We start from the raw sequence: 26463 nt of genomic DNA, 5'->3' as shown, positions 1-26463 counted from the left end.
ATGCTGTCTGCTCCTCTGATGAAGCTGAACAACTCGCGCCACATCTGGAATGAGACTATATTAAAGTTTTTCAAATTATTAAGAAATATTTTGCATGCAAGGGTCAGTATTAAATCCTCAACAGAATGTGGGAGCACACCGCTGACTCTCAGGCACGGTTCACCCCTGGCATTCTGGGAAGTGCAGTCTCTTGTAGCTCGCTCTGATATTTTCGAGTATTTCGCCAAGGTTGCCGCAGATAGTGTGTTCAGTATTAAATCCTGTAAGCATCGCTCATTGTTGGTTTTCAGTTGCTTGTCTAGGTAGCTCAGCATTATATATGAGAATTCTTTAGTGGGGTCAATATTCAATGTGTGTTTTATATATTTAAAGATAGTGTCCCAGTAAGATGTTGGCCAAGTCGCTGTCGTGTAAGCTGCAGCTCTAGCATTTAGAGTTTTGTATAAGGTTAGGTTTGCGAAGTTTAACTGTTGTCCAGTAGGCTTTAATAATAATCATGTATTAGGTTTGGAATAGTGAATGTGAGATCTTGTTTGTAAAAGGGGATCTATGTAGGCATTTCCAGTCCAATTTTATATTGTTACTGTTCGGCTCTGCTTCCCACTTCAGTTCATTAGGAATGTGAGCTTTATGGGGCTTTGGTTTGAGGAGTTTTTATACCTTGGACACAGTGTGTCCAGCTTTGACTAAGTGCCCAATTAGAGTGGGTAGTGAAGAGTAGTCAGTTAATAGCGTATGTTTTGAGATCTGTACTTTCAATCTCAAGAATTCATAAAAGTCCATGTTCTTATCTAGTCTGAAACATGCTTGGGAAGTAGAGATGGGCTGCTGTGGCTTGCCCCCAGAGATGTCACTGATCAGATTGATTGCATTTTGGACCAGTAAGGCCAGTGTACTGGGTGGCTGTCTATTTCAAATTTGGGGTTGTGCAATATAGATGCTATGTTGGAGTTTCGCATTTTGGTCTTTGAGTGGTAATCTATTCTTACGAGAGCGCTTTAGTGTTAAGTATGATATATCTGGAGTGAGGGAGTTGTGAGGCATGCATTGTCAGGGATGCAGTAAGTCTTTTAGGAGTGACTTTTCTACTGCTCCATAAACTGGCTGATGGTCCATACCCTCAACAAACCAGTTAGTACCCTGCTTAAAGAGAAAGGCTGTTTGGGGAGGTCTAAACCGCCTCTCTTTTTGGACAGCTGAGCTTTTCAAGTGAGATTCTCGGTTTCTTTCCTTGCCAGAGTAATGTATTGAAGATGTTTTCAATCTTCTTTAAGAAGTCTTCGAATAGGATCATAGGTAGCTTACTGATTAGGTCGTTAACCAGAGGGGTAATCATCAGTTTTAATGTTTCAGCCCTCCCCCACCATGAAAGGAAGTTATGTGACCATGCTTCAAAAAAAGTATCAATTTTTTTATAGGGAGATTTCATTGACATGTAAGTTAGTGATGAGGTCATTGGAGAATTATATTACTAGGTATTTGATGCAGCCAGGTTGTTAGGCCAGTCTTGAGCTCCCTAATATGCCTTTATTTCCACAGTTATTAAGAAGCTTACTGTGGTATCTCCCACCTTTGTAAGATCAGGACACCTACTGGTAGAGCAAGCTGGTCAGGTTACAGTAGTCCAACCAAGATCACAAAACTGTTCAAAAATGCTGTGAAGACTCAAGAGGGGAAAATCTGGAACCTGGGAAGAGTAGTGAGGTTTCACCCACCCGGGCATGACGCTGATAGGGAAGGAGAGGGGAAAAGTGATGTGGGAGGGAGCAATCGTGCAAACACTAGGGAGCCGTTGCCAGTCTCACATCCAGTTGGTAGGTCTAGCAGGAGAGTGTCCAGACCCCCAAGACATTTTGATCAATATGTTATGATGTGATTTTCTGCATGCTTTTGTTCTTCTGTTTATTCTCATGTTTCATTTCGCAGGGGAGGGGGATGTGTGGTATCTCCCACCTTTGTTCCCCCCCCGGCGGCTCCGCATGTAATGGAGCTGCTCGCGGTGACATCACATAGAATGTCACCGCGACCAGCGTTCCAAGGCGAGCGCCGGGGAGGACTGTGTGAAGTTTGACCTGGGTGAAAGGCTGTGGCTGAGGTCGTCAGGTCGACAGTTATTTTAATAAACTTCGTAAGGTCTTGCTTAACCAAACGTCTGGAGATTTATTGACCGATGTCACACTTACCTTTGGATTTGCCCTTCTTAAGTGTGTAGCCGGAATCTCAGAGAATTCTTGGACTGATGACATTAGGGCGGCTATGGCAGATGGGGCCTCTCGGAGACAACTAAACTCTTGTCCGCATAGGCAGCAATTGTTTGTTGTCTTTCTGAATGAGATGCTGGGTGTGTTTTACTCCTCTCTCTGATTGTGTAAAAATGGTTCTAGTGCTAATAGAAAAAGTGGGGGTTAAATTGGGCAACTTTGTTTCATCTCTTGTTTCAAAGGGAGGGTAGAGGAGATAGTGCTGTCCGCTGTAACTTTAGCAAAAAGGTTTGTGATAGAGGGCCATGATAATACATATCAAGGTTCTCCGATGCTACATTTTTCCAGAGTTAAATCTAGATATGACTTATTAACTTAATCAAAGTTTTTTTCTGTATCTGATGTAATTGCTGCAATGACTTTGTTGTTTTTGCTTTCTCTAGAACATGGCACAGAACTCTTGCATTATCACTAGAAAGTCTATTTGTCATGTTTAGAGATGTAGCTTTGTAGCCTATTAGATAAGATCATAGCATATATGATTAATGAGATTGGCATGTAGTTTTTTTAGGAACAGGGCATCTTTGACCTCCTTTAGGATTACTGTTATTATAGCCTTTGCTGGTGTATCTGTAACTTGATTTGACATGGCAACATGAGTATAGAGCCTTAAACGGGGGGGATTATAAATGCAGAGAAAAACTTGAAGAATTGTGCATTATAGCCATCTGGACCAGGTGCTTTGCCAGACTTTATTTTTTTAATTGCTTCTTTTATTTCTTCTGGATTGGACCATTAATCAACTCTTTTACTTGTTCTGTTAGTGTAGGTAATTTCCTCCAGGTATTGTTTACATTTTGTATAGTCTAGCGTGGAATTATTTTTATAAAGTTTATATTAGAAGTCTCTAAATACTTCTACAATCTTATTGGGATTGGCATGTATGAAGCCATTCTTGTCCTTTATGGCGTTGTGTGAGGGGGACGACAGGACATGGGCCGGTAACTTACCATGCCTGTTCCATGGTCCACCACTCTCCGACGTCTGCAACTTGGACCCAATGGAAAGGAAGGAGTTAACATTAACCAACACCTCCTCCTCACCGGAAGAAGAGCATTCTCCATGGCAGGTCGGCGAATGGATGATATCGACGTGGGCAGAAGAAGAGGGGCCTTCAGGACGTAAGAGAGGGAATCCCAGGAAACCAAGAGAGGAAACCCAGACAATGCAGAGTGTTGGAGGAGCCCAGCTGCGATGGAGAACGAAGACTCAAAGCCGACAGTCGAAGAGAGCCAAGCTGACACCAGGAGAGAGGACGCAGGCAAAGACGACAACCCCGACGACTGTTGCGAGGAATGGTGGACGCCCCATGGGGTTTGCCTTTAGTTACATCAGTTGTGGTAGGTGACTCAGGCAAAGGGGGAGTGAACATAAAGGTCCGGCCTAGAAGAACCACAAAAGGGGAGGAGGAGACACCCCACTGAGAGTGTGCACTTCTTCGATCTTTTTCCTCACTCCTGGATTACCCATAATCTCCAGAGAGGGAGGCTGAGAGATTCTTTAGAGGGATATATTCACCTTCTGAAGATACGCATGCTTCTCTATACCTTATTTCTTTTTATTCTTGTTTTCGTATGGTACACAGCCTATTCCCTGGGACTAAGGGATAGGCAGAATCTGGCCAAGAGGGAGGGAGAAGATAAAGCGGCACCGTATTCTTATTCTTTTTCTTTGTCCAGCATGTTCATAAGCCTTTTTTCCGCTTCTATATCCCTGCACTTTTAGTGTTGTGATGGAGCCTTCACTAGAAGCCCAAGCAAAAGACTCACATACTTACAGCTGCTTTCTTCTTTTTTGGAGACTCTGGGGGACGTCGTCCTGACAGGCTGACAGAAGATACCTGGAGAGGAAAAATAAGGAGAAGAGTGTCTGTTTGGAACCACAGGGAATACCCCTACCATTTCTGTTCTAAATTATTGCTTTGTGTCATTACAATAAACCTACTCCAAGGTTGAGCTGCACATCAAGCCTCCTAGATTCTGTTTCCGCCCGTCCCTCCCACAGTTGGTGTCAGAAGTGGGACCCAAGGAAATGGAGGCAGCAGTGCAGAAAATGGCTGAAAACCAGGAGAAATTGGGGCGCATTATGGAAAAGTTCCCGGCAGTCGCTGAAGAGGAAAGAGAGCAGCTCCATAAGACTTTGACAGACCAGAGCCAAACACATGAGACAGTGATTGGTAAACTGGCGGACACACTTAGACAGCAATGGAGCCATACCACCCTCCCTTCAGTAGTCCTACAGACGTATGTCAGTGGGGAGGACCCAGATTTCTTCTTTTCAAACTTTGAGAGGATGCCAGAGCAGCAGGGTGGCCTCTGGACAAATGGGCACAGTATCTGGGGCTGCTCCTTTCCGGGGACCTACGGGCCACTTATCAGGCAGTCTACCCACTCATGATTACCCCCTATGAAGAAGTAAAGAAAAATATTCTGGAGAGATTCGGTGTGGATGGAGAGACCTACAGTATCCATCTTAGACAAATTAAGGAGGGACACCAAGAAACTCCAAGAGCTCTGTCTTATCGAGTCAAGGACATGGCAGACAAGTGGTTAAAACCATTGGTATCCAACAAAGACAAGATAATGGAAAGGATTTATTCGGAGCAGTATTTATTGTCCCTACACCGCCCCATACAAAAGTGGGTTCGCCAACACACACAGCTAACTCTGGATAGGGCGGTTGAGATAGCCAGCGCCTTCAACAGGGCCCAGGAATTGCAAAAAGGGAAGGAAGAAACCCATTGGAAGAAACATGGGGGGACCACAGCAAAGGTTCTTAGACAGCCAACCCAGAGGAAACCAGACACAGTCAAGTTAATGCCTGGACCCTTGCTGGTAGTGGTACCTATCCAAACTCCACCCCATCCCGGACCCCCAAGCTACAATTGTGGGGCATTCGGTCACATAGCAAGCGTATGTCCTCAGAAGGAAGAGCAGATGGAGGTAGAGCTTACTAGTTCCTTCTACCGTGCCCCCACAGGACGCGTTCCTCCTTACCACAGAACAGTGATGGTAAACAGAGAGGATAGACAAGCCTTGATTGATACCAGCTGTTTGCATAGTGTTATGTGACCACATACCATCCCAGGAGGAATCCCACAACTTACTTGGTTTGTAAACATTCAAAGCGTTCATGGCGATAACAGAAAATATCCCACCACCGAAGTTCAGGTAGAACACAAACCATGCTTAAGGCTAGTCCCTCTGCGAGAAGGACTTATCCCTAAGTTACCCGAGCCATTTGTCCTGGGAACTGATTATCCCTACATGAACAAGGTACTACAGGGAGCCTGGGACGATGGAGAAGAATGGAGAAAAACGGCTCCCTTTGCACAGGAGCAGGATTCTGGCTTTCCCCATGGAAAGCCCAGGAAGAGCAGGAACCAAAAGAGGAAAGAAAAAAGAGGCTGGATACAAGTGGCTTTAATGCAACCCAAGGACGATGCCATGTGGCAGTACTATCGGGGCTTTCAAGCTGCCCAAAGAGAGGACCCAACCCTAAGGGAGGCCTGGAACAGAGTCATGGGTGTTGAGGACCCACAACAAGTAGGCTCCCAGTTGTTTATCAAGAAGGGGTTGGTATATAGAAGAGGGGGGAAGACCCAAGCCCCACAGTTATTAGTACCCCAACAGTATAGGGAGAAAGTACTATTCCTCGCCCATAGTCACTTGCTGGAAAGTCACTTTGGGAGTGAGAAAACTGAAAAAGCGATTCTCAAAAGGTTTTACTGTCCCGGGATATATCAGCAGGTTCATAGATACTGTAAAGAGTGTTCCATATGTCAGAAAAACAGTAGGTCCCTTCCCCTAAATTTACCCTTGCCCATCATCTAGAAAACCTTCACAAGAGGAGGGATGGACATAATTGGACCTCTCCTTCCCTCCCGCAGTGGGTGTCGGTATGTACTCATCCTTGTGGACTATGCCACTCGATTTCCAGAGGCAGTGGCATTATGGCAATCCAATGCTCTTCAAATTGCCAAAGCCATGATAACTATTTTTTCCCAGGTGGGTTTTCCTCAGGAAATCATAATAGACCAGGGCACTCCTTTTATTTATAGGCTGATGAAACAGGTATTCCAACAGTTAAACATCAAACAAATCCGGACGGCATCCTTTCATCCTCAAACTGACGGATTGGTAGAGCAATACAATGCCACCCTTAAGAGTACCTTAAAAAAAATCCTTGATCTGGAAACCTGCAAATGTGAGGACATGCTACCCCAAGCCCTTTTCGCCATAGGCTGTATACAACAAAAAAGCACAGGGTATTCACCGTGTGAGTTGTTGTATGGCAGGCAACCCCATACCCTATTAGAAACAGTGGTGATTTTGTAGCGCATGCACGACAAGATGACTTTAGTATTAGTTAAGAGAGCTTGCGCACATACAAAAATTCCGCTATGAGGTCTGTCAGGCAGCGTCAAAGGGCAGCTAACACTCACACCAGATAGGAACTTGTAATTAGCTCGACTATAAAGACAGAGCCCTTTTGCACGTTCGGTACCTCCTGGAGCAGCTCTGTTCATAGACGAGGTACCGACAGACAGGTAAGGAGGTGTCTTGATGTCTGGGGTTGTATCTGGTCCAGTAAATTGGAGGGCTAGAGTGTATATTTACTTTGACATAGTCCTCAAACAAACGAGGGTAATGACTTTATATATTTAGCTAAGTTACTTGCCACTACAAGGACTTTTTTCTCCTATTGTTAAATGGTATTTTAACTTCTTATAAGACTAGTGTCTGCTCTATGGAGAGGCCATTTTCAGTTTCACAAGGACTGCATGGTACTCTGACACAATTGCCATATGGGTGTTTCTACACCCCTTTTTCTAGTCTAATTTCTAACTATGTACATGCTGTCTCTGTAAGATAGGCAGACTTGAAGGTGACGCTATGCCACCCTTTTCTTATTAATACACCTTGAGTTTCTAATTATATAGCAATCCCACTTCAAAATGAAAATAGGTGTGATTACGCAAATTTCTATTTCCACACAGAGCGGGGCCTCATCCCCTGAACTCTAGCCAGGTGGAGGTGAGGTGACTTATCCTACATAGGAGGGTAAGTGGAACTCCAGGCAATTTTACTTGCACTCTCATTTTGATGATTGAATATATCACAAAATGGTTTTGACTTAAAGCATGATTACTTACTGTGTGTGTTATACATATATTTTCTGTTCTCTCTCTTTACAGATTGTCCCAGTAAATCCTGACACAGCCGCCCAGGATTACTGGTGTTGTATCTATCTGTTTTCTTATATATAATTTGAGCACTTGATCACTATTGGCAGCAGCGAATATCATTACTTCATTTGGTCCTGAAGAAAGCCACCGATACATACCATTGATCATTTGGCTGAAACATGTTGACAGTACTTAGTGAGCAGTTTTAAATCCATACTGTTCCACGCACTGCATTTTGTAACCCTGCCAGTGACAGCTACCTAATAAAGAGAGAACTTTTTGCATCGTCCCAGGCAGTTTTAAGTTCACTATTAGTCTCACCTTTTCTATTAATTTTTGCGCTGCGCCCTCACTACACTACACTTTCACATATGGGATTCTAGCATCCTAGAATCCCATATGTGGATATCAGGAAACATCTTGAAAAACATCCCTGAGCTCCTCCCTCACAGTGAAGGGGTTGTAGCCCTCAGCAGGACCAGGCTTTCCTGCTGGGAGGAGGAACCCATATGATGAAGCATGTCACCTAAGGGTGAGTGAGGGTTCTAGTCCTTAAGGGATAATCCCCCTTATTGATTGTATTTCCTTCACACTAGTATATGAGGGTATTTGTATTAATATCACACACAATTTACGTGCCAAGTATATAGACCCGAGGTAGTATAGTGTTTATGATTACGTATTGGGGAAGCTCTCTTCGTTGGTCTTTAAAAGTTTTTCCCTAGGACCCTACCCCACCTTCTTGTTGTCACTATTTAAGGATTATTACCAAAAGCTGTATAAAGAAGAGACTGTTACAGAAGTCCCTAGTATGGAGGTTGTGGGTGTAGGCCCTCAGTTAGACAGTCAGTCAAAAGAAGAACTAGAAAATGAATTCTCGATAGAGGAAGTAAATGAGGCCCTTCAAGAACTATCACCTGGAAAGTCAGTGGCCCGATAGCATTCCCCCGGAAGCTTATAAATGTTTCCAGAGTGTGATCGCCCCAATTATGGTAGATTTATTTAACAGTATATTACATACTGGTAAGATCCCATAATCCTGGAAAGAAACTAATATAGTAGTATTCCATAAAAAAAGGAAAACCAAAGGATAAACCAGCATCGTATCGTTCAATATCCCTCATCAATGCAGATACTAAAGTATACTCCAAGGTGCTTGCGAAAAGGTTGGGAAGGCTCATTGGGGGTTTTGTCTCCCTGTGACAGCATGGGTTTGTCCCAGGGCGCGGAACAACTGATCATATAAGGCGGACTATCACACTCTTTGATATACAGGCTGCCACTGAGGGCTGAATGGCCATGATCCTTCTCGACGCAGAAAAAGCCTTTGACAGTGTAAAGTGGACGTATTTGTGGGGGATATTAGAACGAAAGGGGTTTGGCCCAAGAATATCAAAGGCCATCAGGGCAATGTATTCGGATCCAAAGGTCAAAATTCAATTAATAGGGGACAGCCCTGATAATATCTTTATTTCTAGAGGAACAAGACAGGGCTGTCCCTGCTCACCAATATTGTTCGCCCTATAAATTGATCCACTAATAGAAAGATTACAGAGGTGTCAAGACATCAAGCCTACAGTCATCAATGGCTTTGAGACCAAGTTGCTGGCATATGTGGATGACCTGGCTATACTAACTTCGGATCCAACTAGAGCTATCAGTGCAATCACTGATATAGCCAGGGAATTCAGACAGAGGTCTGGTTATCTTTTAAATGAATGCAAATAGAAAAAATCACCCTGCCAAGAACGATGAATAATGGTCCCAAGTGGGATCCAGTTTTGATTAGGAGGGAGCACTATCAAGTGAGTACCTAGGACCAAGGAGGCGAATGGACCACAGTCAAAATCATTCTTTATAGAAAATATATATTTTTTATTTTGTTTGATTTAGTGCAGTTAGTCTGACATCCTCAAAGAGAAATTACTACACCGTGGATATCCCCCCAAACTGGTCAAGGACGCCTTCAAAAGAGCAAGATACACCAATAGGGAGAACAAGGTTGATCAACTAGTCTGCATCACCCGACACTCCAACTTAAATCACAAATTGCGTCAAGCCATCAACTCCAGCTGGCACCTTTTGAATTTGGAAAAGAACAGAACCCCCATACCAAGACTGATCTTTGCGTTCAAAAGGAACAAAAACCTGAAGAACCACCTTGTTCGAGGGAAGATAGTTGAGACCACCACTGGCACATAAAGTGCTATAACCTGTATGAAACCAGTCTTTGGAAACCACAGATGTGGTTCATGCCATGCATATCCACAGGCCACAACTGGCGACTCCATAACCACTACAGAGCGAACTATTTCAGTGGCTCGTAATGAGACATTTACCAACTGTCGAAGTAGCAATGTGGTTTATGTCATCTTATGCCTGTGCAATCTCCCATATGTGGGAGAAACTGGACGCGAATGCCGGGTGAGAGTCGGGGAGCACAAGTCCAACATCAGAAACCTCAAGATGTCCGCCCCTATCGTATCCCATTGGATGGAAAAGGGACACACGGAAAATGACCTTTGTTGGTTTATACTGGAGAAAATAAAAGCAAGACTTGGAACTGATCCTGTAAACCTCCGCAAAAAAAGGGAGGTCTTTTGGATTTTCCTGATGAATTCCATCACCAAAGGTCTTAATGAAGAATGCCCATGGCAGAACACTTTTCTATAAAGTTCACCCTTGGCTCACCCTTTAGACCCATTAGGCCTATGAGTCCTGGTTCCTTTCTGTTTTGAGACCCGTTTTCTCTATACATGTCGGTATTCTTTCATCCCACTCTTTTCTTAATTCCCTTCCCAGTCAGTTTCTTTTCCCCCCTCCCTGGAGTTTATACCCTCCTGTATTTCTATAGCACCATTTCAAGATGGCACTCCAAACTGAGGGCTGCACCTAGTCTGTTTGCCGCCTACCAGGACGCTCTCATCCTTTGCTCTGACCCTCTGTTGAACCTATCTATCGCTCTACACGCTTTCCGCCTGACATTGATTTCCACCATAGTAACCCCTTTCCAAGATGGCGCCCAAATCCAACGGACCGCGACCCTTTAGTCCTTCGTTTACCCGCACTACCTCAGTGCGACCCACACGCCTTCCACCTAACATTGTCCTTTACCACAGCAACCCCTCTCCAGGATGGCGCTCAAATCCGACGGACCGCGATTCCTTAGTCCCTTGTTTACCCGCATTACTTCAGCGTGATCCAGGTTATTAGAATCCAATTAATTGGACCTGTATTTAAGACGGCCGATCCTTCCCTGCTCTCTGATCCTGGGTATCCTGACACCAGCTAGCACCCAGTTTTGTCCGCCCCGCATGGTGGATTCGAGCCTTCTGGATTTCTTTTGAGGTAAGCCCAGGATATTCCCTTCCTCCCCTCGAACCCCCGATCCCGCCTATATACATCCATGATCCGCCTTACTTTCCTTATCTTTTCCTTCTCCCGAACTCAGATCCCGTTTCCAGACCTGAACCTAAATGCCTAACAGTATTGCTTGCCTGTGACGAGTCCTATGTCGCTCCCACATCTCTTTCAGGCAGCGTGAACTTCCTTATCATCAGGTAAGCCCACGCTGAGAATCGGCAGATCTGCACCCCTACCGCCTTAGATCGTGTCCACACTACACGGAGAGCTGTAATACCCATTATTGTTTCATCTATTTTGTCTCTTATTCAGTTCCCATCCGCCCGACTTACTCATTATCTAAGATTGCTCCATTTTTCGGCCCCACTACATTACCGGCATCCAGACGCGGCAGCTCTCATGGCTTCATGTCCAGGTGAGTTCACCTATGAGACCTTCTCCATCTGCCCGTCCACTTAGTGGCTTTTTACCTATGCCTATGTATCATGGGGGGAAAATAACCCTCTTCTGAAATATGCCTCATTGTTTATCTAGTGCTCCCCAAATAACGGAAGCCTCCTCCCTTAAAAATTCTGCCAGAATTGATCAACCATAATTTCGCCATTGATCAGTTTTCCACCAGTCTACTAGGTAAGTATGCTACCTGGCTTTCTTGTTTCCTGAATCCCCCCATTCCCTACTCCGACACTCCCATTGTAGGAACCCCAGATCTAACTAGGAGTCTAACTGTAGCAGGGGTGTCCCTGTCTTTTATCCTTCCAGTGTGATTCTTCCTTTCTCCATTTCCCGGAATTTTCGCTACTTATCTTCACGACCCCTCAGAAAGGACCCTGTCTTTTAGACTTTCGACCTTCATTCTCCTCAGGTATGATCCTAGAATATAGTCCCCCATAACATACTTTAGCCTGGGAAGAAGATCTGGACCAGTTTACTTAAAACTATAAGGGACCTTAATTATGAGAACGTGTAATATGAAGTATGATTGAAAAATGCTTGTAGTTTGATTAGAGATTTTCTGTGTCTTCACCGGTTTTATCCCGGCGGATTGGACTATTTGCCAGTCCTCGGGGTATGTTATCCTGGGAGCTACCTGTGAATACCTAGACCAAGACCACCTTTCGATGTGTCCCATAGACTTGATGTTCATAACATGTCTTGAAATATTATCTGAATATCCACTATAGGAAATTCTATGAGAAGTTTGAAAATGTGCAAACCTGTGTCATGCTAAACCTGTGAAATGTTGCCCCTTTAACCTGTGATATACCTAAGTATCTTTTATTTGAAATTTTTCAGCTAGTGTGTTCCCCTCCCCCCTCACTTCTGCCAGCCCTGACGAAGGTGCCCCACACCGAAACGCGCGTTGGCGTTATTACGGCGTTTACCATCAGGAACGGCAACAATATTCCATCTTTTTGCCTTCTCCAAAGTGTACCCACGTCCATGCAACCATAATTCCATCTACTTTTTGTTGCAGACCAAACGTTAATCACCTTTATGAAGTGACTGAATGTGTTAGAGTATGAATGATTTTTTAGATACGAGTGCCTGTTGAGCCCCCCGTTTTACCCCCCAGAGTGAGTGGAACACTGTATTTTTCTATGTTTATTTGTCTATGAATTTACTTCCGTCCATGAAATGATGAACAGCACTGATGATTTTATGAATTTTTGTATTTACCATTTTTTGAATACCTTGCTAATATGACTAACTGCACTAAATCAAACAAAATAAAAAATATGTATTTTCTATAAAGAATGATTTTGACTGTGGTCCATTCGCCTCCTTGGTCCTAGGTACTCACTTGATAGTGCTCCCTCCTAATCAAAACTGGATCCCACTTGGGACCACTATTCATCGTTCTTGGCAGGGTGATTTTTTCTATTTGCATGCGTGTTTTCCCCTTCGTTCCTGCCTATATCATTCATTAGCCCTGGGGAACCCCCTTCTATTTCAGATTATCTTTTAAATGAAAGCAAGATCCATATAGTCTGTACGGATAATATCAAAATGAATGATTTGAGATGTATAGAAAGTGCAATTTATTTAGGAGTCAGAATTAGCCCATCAATTGATAAAATATTAAAGGTTACTTTTGACCCTCTGGTGAAATCAATCTCAGCGGATCTAAAAAGGATAGATGGTATGCATCTATCAATAATCGGGAGGGGCAACGTATTAAAAATGACAATGCTACCCAAAATCTTGTATTTGTTCCGATCTATCCCATTCATGATCGAGGAGTCAACTATGAAATCAATTGAATCAACATTTCTGAATTTTATGTGGCAATACTGGAAAATTAGACATGCCATGAAATATCTATCTCTCCCGCAGGTAAGGGGAGGGCTTGCAATCCCGAATGTTAGATTATATCAGTGGTCCTGTCTATTGAGCCAGATGGCAATACTACTTGACCCACAAAGGAACCAAACGATTATGGCAGCAAGTAATCACACCCTCCCAACAATATTCAAGCTAATGTTAGGCAGAGAGGCCATAAGACTTTTACTCCGTAAAACAGGCAGGCGATATTACAAGAAAATACGGTACAAGTTAATGGTTAACGCATGGGAGGTTTGGAAGGAAGTACAAAAAACTTTGGCAATCCCCAAAATAAACTAGCACACCCCTCTTTGGAAAACAACTGTACTGCCGCAATTATTGTATGGTAGGATGGGGATGATCTGGGATCAACAAGGTATAAGAAAAACTGGTGATATATAGGAAGGAGATCAAATGTTGGGATTTAGCGGCATTCAGCAGAAATTTGGGCTCCTTGCAAATCAAGGCTTCGCATTTATACAAATTCAGAAAAATCTATTCGATTTTAGGCCACGGATCTATCCGGGGGGTAGAATTAATCTTATTTAGTAGGGGGTGGAAGAAAAATAAAGATGATATACAGTACCTTGCTCCTGAATTCACAAGATGATATGGAAAAATGTGAAGCTACCTGGGTAACTAAATTAAATGATCCTGATGTATTTAGCAGAAAAGCTATTCGGTTCAATTAACTTAAAAGCCCAACATTATGAAACCATATTTAATCTTTATTTTACTCCAGCTAAATTGTATGATTGGGGTAAGAGAGAAGATGACAAATGTCCGAGGTGTGGAGATAGGCCAGCTGATTTAATACACATGTTCTATCAATGTAAAATACTAAGTGTAATTCAGGGAGAGATCAGGATCTTCTGGAAGGGGCTGCTGGGATCTAATATCGACCTATCCCCTACCCTGATGTTAATGGGGCATGATATTAGCCTGGGCCTCAGTAATAAAGATGAATCCCTTGTTTGCATATGTGTAGCAGTTCTCAGGATACTCCTAGCAGCAGGATGGAAGGGCCCAATTCCCCCCACTTTTCAAATGTGGCTTGCACGCCTCTTAGGGATATACAACTTGGAATCCTCCCTTTATATAAGGAGAGGTAGGAAGATGAGGGAGTTGGGCTCGAGAATTTGGGCCCCCATCAAGAGATAGAGAGATAATGCGCAAAGCCCTCCGACTATTGAGAGCGAGGGAGTGGGCTAGGTTACTGCCCAGATACAATATGATAAATCTCTAGGGTAAAAGGTGAATTATGGTAGTCAGAGAAAGCCTAGTGTAATTGTATTGCTCGTCAAATGGCACATATGTCTCTGATTAAAGGAAGCCACCCCCATGTCGATAGGTTGCTTTTACTACTGATTGAACTGCAAGGCAATGTAATCCTATCTATGTTGTCTCCCCATGTTTTATCTTTTATTAATCATATTGACTGTTTAATTAATCTACTGGTCTTATGTATACGCAGGATTTTATATTTTATACTATACAGTACAGAATGAATTGTAAAATGTATTTATTATTGGTATGCCGGGTATTTAATACAATTAAAAATTAAAAATTAAAAAATGGGATAGGTATTCATAAATTGTTCCATACATGGCATTTCTATTATAGCTTCCTTGAGGGAAGTTTCATGCTGCAACTATTTGTCTCATAAATCTTGTATTCTGTCATGCCCTAAGAATTTCACTATATACACATTTCTCAACTCAGAATGTCTTCATCTAAACAGATTCTTTCTGATGAAGGAAGGATGCCCTCTCTAAACCTATGTGATTCTTTCTATAAAAAAAGCAGAAAGTCGGTCTTTTAGAAATGTTCTCCTTTCTTTTTCTGTCTTATAGCAGTGAAGGTGAAAACCTGAGGTTCTGTAAATTCTGTCTTGTCCTATGAGGTTATGGTTCCATCACGATTTTGGTGATGTTGTACCGTATTTAGTAAGTACGGCTAATATGGATTGAATTTGTCACGTTAACTAGCAAGTTCATTACGTATTCAGAGACTTTGTCTCAAATATGGGTTCCATCTTGTCCGTGCCTCCATTTTGTATTGCCATCACGCAGGCCGATGAATGTGGTCGAACGAATAAAGTGACCTGGCCTTTTCATATTGGTATACATTAACTAGGTTATTCTTGACTCTAAGGTGAACTGTAATGAACTGACCCCTTCACCTGCAACTGACCTCGCTAAGCCAATTTCCTTGGTTGATCGTTGTCTGAGATTGCCAATCAAAGTTCAGAACATCGTTAACTTTTAGGTTCTTTACACATGCCTTATCTTGCTTGTTATCTGTCATTGTTTCCTTTCTATGTTTCCTCATTACATGCATTGTGCTTTCAATTATGGGTTTGTCCGGTTTGTGGAGATTGAATTTGGGACATTCCTAATAATTAACTTGTGGGTTGGGACAATGTAAATTGAGGTTTTTGCTATGTGATGCTGCATGGGAAAATGTATCTTATTGGTCAGAACTTTGTGCAGTGGGTGTGCATTTATAATGTGAATATTGGGTATAAAAAGGGATGTTTCGCCTTACAAAAATTGAACATTTTCCTGAGTTGTACACCGTGTTGTATTGCTGGGATTTCTGTTACTAGCTGCAGGTAATAAATTTGGTCTTTGACGCCACCCAGAAGTATTCCGTGTCTCTGTATACCAAGACAGGTGAATCCGAAGACTTTGGGCGTGCCCCTGGCGCAGCTGGGTTTAAAACCCGGTTCTTCAACTGGCGCCCAGTGTGGGGCGACTTCAGCGGTACCGGTCCAAGCCTGAAGATTGTGAGAAGCTTCGTGAGGAAATTCTGGAGGAGGGCCCCCACTTCATCGACCCCTGCATGTCGAATGTGGACCGAAGGTTTTTACTGCGAGGCTTCCCCCTTTCCGACGGCTACGAAGGACTGCTGCCCTGAATGTCGCCCTGTCTCGGACCCTCTTGTGATGATTTGTAAGGCGAGACGTTATACGGTCTTCTGGTGGCGTGACAGACATTTTGGTTAAGTACAAGTGGGTCGCTCCCACGACTTTGTTTGGTTTCTTGGTTTTGATTTGGTTATTGCAATTACCAAAGCCGAGGGGCTCGTATATTTGCGAGTATATCGTTTTTTGATAACCCCTTGAAGTTTTAAGCTAGATTAGTGAGCTATAAGATGCCTGGTCTTAGCAAATTTAGGAAATGGTTTTGTTGTAGTTGTAACAGGGATTCCCGATTGGAGGACCTTTGTCCGATACCTCCGGTTGGAACTCCAACTTTTGAGCTCTGTTCAAAGCATGGCATGGGTCCAATTACGTTTAATGAAGTATGGATCCGCTATACGAAGAAAGATGGTGTCTTACGATGGCCCCAACATGGTAGTTTCGAATCAGAAGTTTTAGATAACCTAGAAGTTACGCTATTTAAGAAGAAAGCCTGGCCGGCGATGTTTGACTCTTTCCGCCTCTGGCGTAAGGAAGCCAAACAGCGAGAAATTAAGCAAGCTAAGAGAGATAGGAAAGAAAAGAATATATCGATACTACAAGCTGCTAGGCAGCTTAAGGAAGATGAAGAAGATCGTGCGATTGAGGTGTCAGATAGACAACATTGCATGGCCATTGGCAAATGTTATCCGGCTTTGCCACCTCTTCTTCCGAATGAGACAAATGACCCTGAAAAGGATCCTTTGATGTTGCATTTGTTGAGATTACCACCTCCTTATGTGCAGAGTGCTACGGCACCTCCGCGACCACCAGTTGTACAACCACCTGGTGTTGTCTAGCCACCCGTTCCTCCACAGTTAGTTCTTCCTCCATTGGCGCAGGCCCCTCTAGGGCCGCCAGCTTTGCTAACAGTTCTGCCTCAAACTCCTTTGCCTTCCTCTCCTTTACCTTCGACTTCCTTTGCTACTGACCCTACGTCTCTCTAACCTCAAAACACTTTGTCTCCTGTCCTTATGTCAACTTCCTCTCCTTCTGCTCGAAAACGCATGACTGAGACTGTTGCTAGTCTTTTGTCTCCACTCTTTGGGTCACTGAATATGACACCGGTTTCGGAACGTAAGCAGAGTCGTAGTCAGCTTCCTGGTCCCGAAGAGCGGGCAGTGTTGGATCTTTTGGCCTGTAGATGGGTTTTAAATGTTTCTAGGTATAATTTACAAGCCGTTATGGATGTTTTCTTACAGTGGGATCCGCCTAAGCAAAGGTATGTTTTTGATGTAATGTGTACTTTCCTTCGTGAAGAATGGGAAAATAATGAGTTGGGTCCGATTCCGCAGAAAGTGCTTGGTGTTCAGTCTGAATTTGCTAAAGGGACGATAGTGGGTCCCGATGTTGAGGAAGCGGTAGAGATGCTTCTTGCGTTTAGGTGTAGACTTCCTTCTCAGTCGTTGTTCGAACCTGATCCTTCTGTTAGGAGGAAAGTGAAGCAGTACCTGATGAGAGAGGTTCCCCCTGTATGGAGAGAGAAAGTTTTGGCTGACGCCGCTCATGGTATTGCGGCTGCACGGGCTAATTTTCAGCGAGTGTGGGTACATGTTCCTTGGAAGAGAGCTGAGGTCCTGGCTCTTAAGCAGACTTTGCCTGACCCCCGTAAAAATCCTTCTGGTTACTACAAGGAGTTGTCTCAGACATTTGATGCGTGCGTTATGAATTTAGCTGACGTGGATATGTTGTTGGGTAATGTAGTTCCTCAACCTTTGTGGGCGAAGATCCGTCATGAGGATCATGCGGCAGAGTTCGGAGATACGTGGGTTAATATTGTTGCTGCAGATGGTCGACAGGTAGGAGGTGCCAAACCTGAGCCTTTAGTTGCGGAATTACCTGGTAGGATTATTAATTTAATGAAAACCTTGATGTCTCCTATGCGGGTGAATTGGGACAAGTTAGCAGCATGCAAACAAAAGAAAGACGAGAGTGTGTCTGATTTCTTCACCAGGTTTGAGGAAACATTTATTGATCACAGTGGTCAGGACATGAGTACAGAAGGTGGTCAAAGGTTGTTCGTAGATAAGTTTGTTTTTAATTTAGTTCCCGAACTTTGTAATAAGTTGAAGGACTCTGAGAGTTCATGGGCTGTTTCTTCTTCGGCCCAGATATCGGCTACTGCACAATACTACGAGAACAGAGATAAAGATGAGAAGGATAAAGTAGAGAAGAAGACTAAAGAATTGAAGACGAAGGTTCTCTTACAGCAGGCGTATCCGCCTCGCACCCTAATCAGCGTCAGTTTCAGCAACCTTCCCAGTTTCGGCAGCCCCCACAGTTTCAGAGATTGTTGCAGAAGCCTGAGTCTTTACCTCCGCGACTTCCGCTAGGCCCTAACCTTATTGTAGGGAAGAAGGTCACTTTAAGAATAGTTGTCTGGTCTTGCTACAACGTAAGAATGGTATGTCTGGCCTGAGAGGTCGTGGTGGTTTTCAACAAGCACCTAGGGGTAGAGGACGTGGTACGTTTCCTCAGAATGAACGTTCCTTTCCCCCTCAGAATTCTATGAATTATTTTGATCAACAGAACGTTTCGTCTGTTCAGTCTGCTCAATACTACACGGATGACTATTATGTTGAAAGCGAGAGTGTTGGTTTTAATGATAGCTAGGACAGCCATGGACAAAGGGAGGGAGTAGGGTCAGTTTCAGTAGACCAGAGTGGACCTTATGATGAAGTAATTACATCAGGTGTGGTAGAACCTTTTCTTTTGGATACTGGTGCGGCTAAGAGTTCTATTATGCACTCTAAACTCCCTGGCGCACCTTTGTCTGGCTTGATGAATGTCTCTGTAAGATTTTCTGGCACCCCAGTTCGTAATCCGGTTTCTTGTCCTTTGCCTCTTTCTATTGGGCCTTGTGAATTGGAAGCACCCCTTAATCTAACGACAGGTTGTGGTGAGAATCTGTTGGGTTTGGATTTGTTGAAAAGATTGTACTGACTCTTCTCAGCCATCTGTGTATCGGTTTGTGATCGACCTTCGAGAGGTTAATAAGATTGTTGTACCACAATTTCCTGTTGTTCCGGACATTACTGCGTTATTGACTATGATCCCTGCTTCAGCTGCTTGGTTTTCTGTTATTGATCTGAAGAATGCTTTCTTTAGTATTCCGATTGCTCAAGAAAGTAGGGATATTTTTGGCTTCTCTTTGGGAGGCCGAAGTTTCCGGTTTAAGCGCGCTCCTCAAGGTTATTGTGAAAGTCCCTCCATCTATAGCCAGGCCTTGAAAACTCAGCTTGATACTTTTGTCTTGCCTTCTGGTGTGACTCTTGTCCAGTACGTGGATGATCTGTTGGTTGCTGCTGATGATGAAGAGATTTCTAAAGAAGTTACTCTTTCTTTGTTACGACACTTGTCTGACCTTCACCATAAAGTATCACCTTCGAAGTTGCAGTATTGCCGCCAAGAAGTGACCTACTTAGGTCATCTCTCGTGGAAGGAGGGAAGACGATTGACCCCAGAGCGTATTCAAGCGGTTGCTCAAATGACTGTGCCATCCACACAGAGAGATGTACGTGCCTTTTTGGGTATCACCTCGTATTGTAGACAGTGGATTCCGATTTTTTCTTTGCTAGCGAAACCTTTGTTGGCACTTACTCTTAAGGACACACCAAACCCTCTTCCTTGGTCTGACGAATGTCAGAAGAGTTTTTCTGAGTTGCGTGATGCATTGTGTTCTGCTACGGAGTTGGGTACTTCCGACTACAGTAAGCCTTTTACACTTTACGTACACGAGAGAGAAGGTTGTGCGTTGTCAGTGTTGACGCAACAATTTGGAGACAAGCAGCGCCCATGTGCGTATTTTTCAGCTACTTTAGATCCGGTTGCTAGGGCGTTGCCTAGTTGTCTGAGAGCTACAGCGGCAGCGGCTGTTTCTATCCGACAGTCTGCTGGTTTGGTATTGGATAATACATTGATTGTGATGGTCCCACATGCAGTGGATACCTTATTGAATAGAACAAGGACTCAACATCTTACTAGTGCGCGATTGTCAGGTTATGAGTTGACGCTTTTGGCTAGTCATGTGCACATTAAGCAGTGTAACACATTGAATCCAACTACATTGTTGCCGATTTCTGTAGAGACAGATGCTCAGGAACAGCATGATTGTTTTCTCCGGACAGAGGAGGAAACGAAGGGTAGAGCTGAAAGATACTCCTCTTACGAATCCAGATGGTACCTTATGGGTAGATGGTTTATGCTTTAAGCTTCTGAATGGCAATACGACTGCAGCGTATGCGGTTACGACTTTGCACACGATTGTTGAAACTGCACATATTGCACAGAATTCAGCTCAAGCAGCAGAGTTGATTGCACTGACGAGAGCGTGCGTGTTGTCAAAAGGAAAGAGAGTGAATGTGTATACTGATAGCCAATATGCATTTGGTTTGGCTCATAGCTTTGGACGTTTGTGGAGAGAGAGAGGATTTCTTACTTCCCATGGTACGAAAATTCAGCATAGACAATTAGTGAATGAACTTCTTGAGTCACTTACTTTGCCGACACAAGTTGCGATTGTGAAGTGCAGCGCACATAGGAAAGTTACGGATGATGTTGGTCGTGGCAATGCGTTTGCGGATGAAGTAACGAGAGAAACGGCGAAAGATGTGACGAGTCGTATGTATTTTGCAGGCCCTGCTAGATGTGTTATGGCAGGAGGAATGTGTGAAGACACAATAGAAAGTGTGAAATCGATTCAGGCAGAAGCTACTGAGAAAGAATTGAGTGTGTGGATAGAGACTATAGGAATGTTGGATTCGACTGGCTGTTGGGTTGAGTTGTCGGAGCACCAGCGATGGTTGTTGCCTGATGCGTATGTGCTTCCAGTGGTTACGATGGCTCATGGATCGGCTCATATCAGTTCAAAAGGGATATGTAAGTTGTTGGCTCCAGTATGGCAGAATGCTGGAATTCCTAAATGTGCTGAGAATCTGGTTAAAAACTGCATGATTTGCTTGATGCATAATCCTGACAAGGGAACCCCAACTCCAGCGGGTCATTTTGCTGCTCCAACGTATCCGTTTGAGCTGTTACAGCTGGACTTTATTCACATGGAAAGATTCAATAACCTAAAGTATGTCCTTGTAGTGGTTTGTGCCTTTTCCAGATGGATAGAGGCCTACCCCCTCAAGGATAATACTGCTTTATCTACAGCCAAGGTTTTGCTCAAAGAATATTTCCCTAGGTATGGTTTGCAGAGAATGGTATGGAGTGACAACGGAAGTGAATTCGTGGGTCAGATTATGAAGAAAGTGTGTGCGGATTTGGGAATTAGGCAGAAATTTCATGCTGCGAATCACCCACAGTCAGCTGGTTTGGTCGAGTGCTACAATGGCACTCTTAAACTTAAATTGGCCAAGATACAAGCAAGCACTGGCCTTACATGGCCAGACGCTTTACCGGTGGCACTTTTGTCTACAAGAACGACAGTACATTCTCGTGTGGGACTTAGCCCAAACAAGATTGTTTTGTTCGCCCGGCAAATGTTTGGGGTGTGCCGAGTCCAAATAAATATAGTGACATCGAGTATCCTATGTTGGTTGATTACTTACATGACTTGACTGCTAAATTGCGTGTTCTTCACCAACAGGTGCATGATACTTTACCTTCAGCCTCTGTGGATGCAGGTCACTCGATTCAACCTGGCGAGTGGACCCTGGTGAGAAACTTCCAAAGGACCAAGAATCTGGAACCGAGGTGGACAGGCCCGTTTCAAGTATTATTGGCGACTCGGAGTGCCGTCAAGGTTTGAGGCAAGAAAAATTGGGTGCACGGCACCCATTGTAAGAGGGTACCCTTACCCTTACCATGTGACCAGTGGGTTAAGAAAGGTATTGCCGATTCTGAGACTGAAAGGGTTCCGAGATTTGTGCCTTTTAGTGATGCACATTTGAAATGGACTCAGTCGAACGTGCGGATGACGAAGTTCTGCAAGAAGCTTTGCCATTGCATTTGAGACTTGACACTTCGCAACCAGAGACACTTTTTCAGAATCAGACGGTGCCTGGTAAAGAACGCTATAATCTGAGGTCTAAAAAGGACAAATAAAATTTCAATCTTTTTGAGAGTTATACTCTTTCAGACAAGAAACTTTTTTTGTTCTATTTTTCTTTTTCGAGACACCATCCGAGCTCAGCTGCAGGGTCACGGTATAAGTTCTTAAGGGGTGACCCGCATATTGACGAAAGGTCTGCGGGTCTAGTGACGTCTAGGACGCCTGGACGCAGAAGGAAAATTGCAGTGAGCAGCACGTTAGAGGATGGAGTTTTTTGTAACTGAAAGAATTGTTGAAAGAATTGTTGATAAAATGGATTTTAAGATAAGATTCTATACATTAATACGTAGCAAATATTTTATTATATTGTGTTCTTTTATGTTTTTAAGTATCACATTAGCTTGTGTAGGTTGGATTGTTTATGCTACACCACTGAAATCTGCACCCACCTCCCAACCTATGCTTTCCTCTACTACTGTTTCTTTGCACCAATTCTATACGTTGCCTGAACATGAACAGTCAAGGAGGTCAGAATTTGTCAACAATTTATTTATACAGCTGTTGCATCAGCATCAGTTGGTAGTAAATACCACTAATTGCTGGGTTTGTGGTCTTATGCCTCATACGACAGATAGAGGTATGCCTTATTTGGTTTTGCCTTTTTCTTTTAATGGGTCTGTATGGGCTTTTCAGACTATGTTCATTTATGCAAATGAGGTATATCCCTTACGTTCCGTGAAAGACAATCCGAGTAATAGTGCCTTGATAAAGGGAATAGTAGATATAATTTGAGATATTGATGCATATAATAGTATCACTAAGGATGAGGTGCAGGCTTATGTTGGTTGGAACGTGACTGGATACAGTACTAGCTTGACAGAGAAGGAGAGACGAAAAAGGTCTCCCCCAATTTGGATTGTACCCCATCGAGGCCAATTTTTTTTGCAAGGTAATGGTCGGAATCCGAGAGCTCAGCTTGGTTAGAGTGTGTGTGCTCAAACCTATGTCTATTCATCTCAGACTTCTCCTCCGTTCGTGCCAGCTAAAGGCACATATTTTGTTTGTCACGACAGAGCCTACACATGGTTGCCGCCTGATTTTTCAGAAACATGTTATGTGGCATTTTTGCTTCCCCCTGCATACACTACAACTCCAGACTATCATAGGACAAGATATAGTAGAGGTGTCTTCGATCAGGAAGATACGGCAGCACAAGACGTAGGAGACTTTTTCAAGGGTTTCCTACCGTTTTGGGGTCCTATGGCCAATAGTTGGAATATACGGCAACTTACGAGAGTGGTTGAGGCCACTATAAATGAAACTGCAGGTGCCCTTAGTAATGTTACAGCTGAGCCTCAAGCAGATCGTCTTATGACGTTGCAGAATCGTATGGTGTTAGACTTCATACTTGCAGATCAAGGAGGGGTATGCAAATTGATCCAATCTAGTTGCTGTGTTTTCATACCAGATAATGCCCCTACAGTATACCAAGCCATCTCTAAATTGCATAGGATTTCTGAGTCTATTCATGTGGACGAAGGAGACTGGTTATTGACTGGATGGTTTTGGGGACTACTGTCCAAATGGGGATGGAAGATTCTGACATTCTTTGGTATGGTTTTAGCTATCCTTTTCTCCTGTTGTCTTTGCATCCAGTGTGGTCCTGCCATTTGTAGTCTTTGTGCTACCTTGTATGTGCGGAGACCTGTCTCGAGAGAAGTGGAGAGTAGTAGGATGATGCTCCAGCAACACCTTGATGATCTGATGAATATTGATATACACCTAGATTCAGATTAACGTGAGTTTGGGTTATTGCCTACGTACTGGCAAAAGGAGGGTCTGAGGTTCTGTAAATTCTGTCATGTCCTATGAGGTTATGGTTCCGTCACGATTTTGGTGATGTTGTACCGTATTTAGTAAGTACGGCTAATATGGAGTGAATTCGTCACGTTAACTTGCGAGTTCATTACGTATTCAGAGACTTTGTCTCGAATATGGGTTCCATTTTGTCCGTGCCTCCATTTTGTGTTGACATCACGCAGGCCGATGAATGTGGTCGAACTAATAAAGTGACATGGCCTTCTCATATCGGTATACATTAACTAGGTTCTTCTTGACTCTAAGGTGAACTGTAATGAACTGACCCCTTCACCTGAAACTGACCTCGCTAAGCCAATTTCCTTGGTTGATCGTTGTCTGAGATTGCCAATCAAAGTTCAGGACATTGTTAACTTTTAGGTTCTTTACACATGCCTTATCTTGCTCGTTATCTGTCATTGTTTCCTTTCTATGTTTCTTCATTACATGCATTGTGCTTTCAATTATGGGTTTGTCCGGCTTGTGGAGATTGAATTTGGGACATTCCTAATAATTAACTTGTGGGTTGGGACAATGTAAATTGAGGTTTTTCCTATGTGATGCTGCGTGGGAAAATGTATCTTATTGGTCAGAAATTTGTGCAGTGGGTGTGCATTTATAATGTGAATATTGGGTATAAAAAGGGATGTTTCGCCTTACAAAAATGGAACCGTTTCCTGAGTTGTACACCGTGTTGTATTGCTGGGATTTCTGTTACTAGCTGCAGCTAATAAATTTGGTCTTTGACGCCACCCAGAAGTATTCCGTGTCTCTGTATACCAAGACAGGTGAATCCGAAGACTTTGGGTGTGCCCCTGGCACCGCTGGGTTTAAAACACGGTTCTTCAAACCGAAGTAGGTAGAATGCGTCACTTGAAGAAGTCTTATGCTGAAAGTGAAACTAATCTTTCTCCCACGCCTTATCCATTATTCTAAACGATAACACTGCAATTTAAACAAGAATTTTTCAAAAATCAACCTGGCAGAAAGCTTTATGCTCTGATTATAGAGCATTCAATATCAGTATACTTCAGCCATCAGGGCAACCCACTGCTAACATTACCCCTTCATCTACTCCCGTAACAAAGGTGACATCAAATCTGGATTCAACATTGGATTTAGACAGCACCTGACTCCAATGGATTACCTCCATAAAAACTATATAAAATCCAAAACTGTACTGCAGGATTTCAAAAACTCTTCCCATTGCCCCTGTACGTCAGATCTTTTCAACCTGATAAAGAGACTCTTTAAATACCTTAAGAAACAGTGCTCGTTACTCTACAACAGTGCCCACCTACTCACCTATTACCCTCACCTCAGCCAGCTATTTCCTGTAACCATTTTAGGTGCAAAATACCCAATTACAGGCTACAAATGCCGCTTCTTCTTGTGAGCCTGAGAATGGATCTCGTTCTCAAACACACTGTTTGTTATTTATTTATTTTACATAGTGCTCTTGTACCACTAAGTCTATTATGGTGCTTTATTCAGACCTCTGTTGAACTTACTTCAGATACAGGGAAGAAGACAAATGATGAAATCACAATGATAAAAAACATACATTTCAGATCTCATTTATTAAGAACAGCCAAGCCTCCTTGGTCCAGAAAAAGCCTAAATACATAGTTTCTCTCTTTGCCTGCCGAACAAAGCTACCTAATCTGGATTTTCGGTGACCCATATATATATATATATATGGGTCGCCGAAAATCCAGGCTACCTAATCTTGATTCCACCTCAGGCCTCTTTCTCCCATCACCCTACACTTCCTGTTTCTTTAATTTACTCTTGCTGAATCTTTTTTTCATGAATGCTTTCTCGCTTTAACACTCTTTTCCTTTTTTTCGCTTCCCCTCCTTCTCTTTTTCTCCCTTTCTCTCTGATGATGGGCGCCAAAAATAAGTGGCAATGCTGACCACTGACAAGCTCCTGCACAATTTAAGCATTTCTACCTGCCTGGCACCTGTGGCTTCTTACCCTAGTAGACTCTGCTGCACATTTCGAAAGCCTAATATTGAGGGCATCCTGCAACTTCAACCAGCATTTCTTTTGAGTCCACAAAATCTGTACCTAAATCAAAAGAGGTTAACCCGACTGCTAACCTGGCATTCAGAAGGCACTGTGTGTGCCCCATGCTGACCTGCTGATAGCCGTAGCAAGAACAAGCCAACGGTTTGTAAACATCACGCAAGTTAATGTTTGAATGACTGTTGGCTGTTGTCAGGCTGCTGTGCAGGATAGCACGCCTCATCTAGACGTATGCTCAGGAAGCTGTCCACAGTGTGTGGCTGTTACCCATGCACAGATTGCAATCAAGTGAAGAACCAGATTTATTTAAGGGCTGAAGCCCATTGAATGTTTGTGCATGGCTCCCAAGTTCTCTAAAGTTGTCTTTTATGACATCCAACTTAGGCCCACATGCATCAAAATAGTCAATAGCGATTTTTTAATTGCAATGAAAGAATCGCTATTTTCTATGCATGTAGGAATCGCAAAACAAATTGCG

Source organism: Lissotriton vulgaris, chromosome 2_1, assembly GCF_964263255.1.
Source record: "Lissotriton vulgaris chromosome 2_1, aLisVul1.2, whole genome shotgun sequence".
Classification (NCBI taxonomy): domain Eukaryota; kingdom Metazoa; phylum Chordata; class Amphibia; order Caudata; family Salamandridae; genus Lissotriton; species Lissotriton vulgaris.
This window is presented reverse-complemented; position numbering follows the sequence as displayed.